Here is a 3228-nt window from a genome sequence, read left to right on the forward strand (position 1 = left end):
TTTTAATAATATCACTTCAGCCTAAAGCTTCTGGTACAGAAAAAACATAAGTTTAATGTTGATTTGCCTCAAAACTTTACTGCAGAAATGAAATATAACTGCTAGCATCAGAGGAAAGAACAAAGAACAATCCAGGCCTGGGCCCTGGTCTACCATCTAATAACTAAGCAGCATACTCACTTTGCTAAACTTCTATTTCCTTATTAGTACAATCATGCTTATCTTACAGGCTTTTGCAAGGAATAATTGAGGTAATGAGTATAGTTGACTCTTAAATACAGGTTTGAACACAATCCACTCTTATGTGGATTTTTTACGGTACAGTATTGTAAATGTTTTTTTTCTTCTTTATGATTTTCTTAACAACATTTTCTCTTCCCTAGCCTACCTTATTGTTTGTTTGTTTGTTTGTTTGTTTGTTTTAAAGATTTTATTTATTTATTCATGAGAGACACAGAGGGAGAGGCAGAGACAAAGGCAGAGAGAGAAGCAGGCTCCATACAGGGAGCCCCATGTGGGACTCAGTCCTGGGACTCCAGGACCATGCCCTGGGATGAAGGCAGGAGCTAAACTGCTGAGCCACCCAGGGATTCCCTCTAGCCTACTTTATTGTAAGAATACAATACATAATACATGTAACATACAAAATATGTGGTGGTGTTTATGTTATTGGTAAGGGTTTTGGTCAACAGTAGGCTATTAGTTAAGTTTGAGGAGAGTTAAAAGTTCTATGCAGATTTTCGACTGTGCCCTATTCCCCACATTGTTCAGAGGTTAACTGTACTTTGCAACTTGCTATTCTCATATGAGGGCTGTTAACAACAACAAAAATAGCGACTTCATCCTTTTCTACAGCCAGTCCAAACTCCTGCTCAATTTCAGGGTCTTTAATGATCCATTAATGGCAACTAATCTCATCCTCTCAAGAAGTCTTCCTATGGGAGCAAACATTGTACTATTCATCATTACCTTCTTGAAACCTTGCTTGGCTTCTCTACAGTTTCTCATTCAGCTCTTTAAATACTTCTTCCATTATAGTTTCAACCTTGGATTTGAGATATATCACAAGGTATATCCTTGGGACACCTGGGTGGCTCTGTGGTTCAGCATCTGCCTTTGGCTCAGGTCGTGATCCCAGGATCGAGTCTCACATCAGGCTCCCTACAGGGAGCCTGCTTCTCCCTCTGCCTATGTCTCAACCTCTCTCTCTCCCTGTCTCTCATGAATAAATAAATAAAATCTTTTAAAAAAATCTGACATCCAAATTAAGTTTATTGTCTTGGGATTCACTCTCAGCAAACATTCCTGCTCTATTTCTTATCTTGCCAATGTTACCAGTGTCCCATATACCACCAGTTTTAATGGGTGATATTTAGTCCTCCAACTAGACCTCTTTAGTACATTGGATACTAGTGAGTCATTCTAACAAAATTTCTACTCCTTTGTTTTTGTGACAATGTATGGGTTTTCCTGTTCTTCTGACTATTGCCTCTAAAACTCCTTTCTGAAATCCTCATCTCTCCAACTCTAATGTTAGTTATTCCTCAGGATTCTAACTTTAATCCACCATACTTCTTTCTCTGATCACTTTTATTTATTTATTTATTTATTTATTTATTTAATCACTTATATTTACTGAGCTCAACTATTCTCATGGCATTAACTGCTGACTTCTAAATCAGTACTTCTGTTCCAGATCTTGTCCCTGAGTTTCAAAATCTCTTCAAGTGCAGCTGTTTGCCTAGCATTATTTGAATGTCCTTGAAGCCAACAAACACTTCATATTCAAGTTGTCAAGACAACCATTACCTTTCCCTCAGACCTGAATCTTCTCCTGTTTTCCCGGCCTCATTCAGGTGATAGAACCATTATCCTCCATCTTTTAAAACAGAAAGCTCTTGAGCTATTCTTGATGCCTACATTTTGCCTCACCCTACACATTGAATTAATCATCAAACCCTTCTTTTAACCCCAAGTGTTTCTTAACTCCAACCCCTCCTCTCCTTTCTTCTTTCAACTCTCCTTGACCTAGACATCTATCCCATAGTCTTTTGGAATTAATGACTTGCTTTCTCTTGATGCATAGTTTCAGTTCCTCAAGTCCATTCATCACATACAGCTATATTTATCTTTTTAAAATACAAATCTGACCTGGTCACTACTTAAAGTCTTTCATGATTTCCTTTTTTTTTTTTTTTCTTTCATGATTTCCTGACACCTCCAGCAAGGCATACAAAGCTGCTTGTGACTTGGCCACTGCCTCTCTATATTGGTTTATTGCTTAGTCTTTTCAGAACAACATTCTCTGGGATGCCTGGCTGGCTTAGTTGGTAGAGCACGTGACTCTTGATCTTGGAGTTGTAAGTTTGAGCCCATGTTTGATGTAGAGATTACTTTAAAAATAAAATCTTGGGGGAACCCTGGGTGGTGCAGCGGGTTTAGCGCCTGCCTTTGGCGCAGGGCGCGATCCTGGAGATCCAGGATCGAATCCCACGTCGGGCTACCGGTGCATGGAGCCTGCTTCTTCCTCTGCCTATGTCTCTGCCTCTCTCTCTCTCTCTGTGACTATCATAATAAATAAATAAATAAATAAAAAATTAAATAAATAAATAAATAAATAAATAAAATCTTGGGCAGCACCGGTGGCACAGCGGTTTAACACTGCCTGCAGCCCAGGGCGTGATCCTGGAGACCCTGGATTGAGTCCCATGTCAGGCTCTCTGCATGGAGCCTGCTTCTCCCTCTGCCTGTGTCTCTGCCTCTCTCTCTCTGTGTCTCTATGAATAAATAAATAAAATCTAAAAAAAATTAAAAAATAAATAAAAATAAAATCTTTAAGGGGATCCCTGGGTGGCTCAGCAGTTTGGTGCCTGCCTTTGGCCCAGGGCTTGATCCTGGAGTCCTGGGATCGAGTCCCACATTGGACTCCTTGCATGGAGCCTGCTTCTCCCTCTGCCTGTGTCTCTGCCTCTCTCTCTCTCTCTCTGTGTGTGTGTGAGAGAACAAATGAATAAATGAATAAAATCTTTAAAAAAATAAAATTAAAAAAATATATATATATATATTTTTTAAAAGAACAGAGGTGCCTGAGTAGCTCAGTCAGTTGGGCATCCACCTCTTGATTTCGGCTCCATTCATGATCTCAGGGTGGCGAGATTAAGCCCCATGTCGAGCTCCATGCTCAGTGAGCATCTACTTGGATGTTCTCTCCCTCTGCTACTCCCCCCA

Source organism: Canis aureus, chromosome 10 (assembly GCF_053574225.1).
Source record: "Canis aureus isolate CA01 chromosome 10, VMU_Caureus_v.1.0, whole genome shotgun sequence".
Classification (NCBI taxonomy): domain Eukaryota; kingdom Metazoa; phylum Chordata; class Mammalia; order Carnivora; family Canidae; genus Canis; species Canis aureus.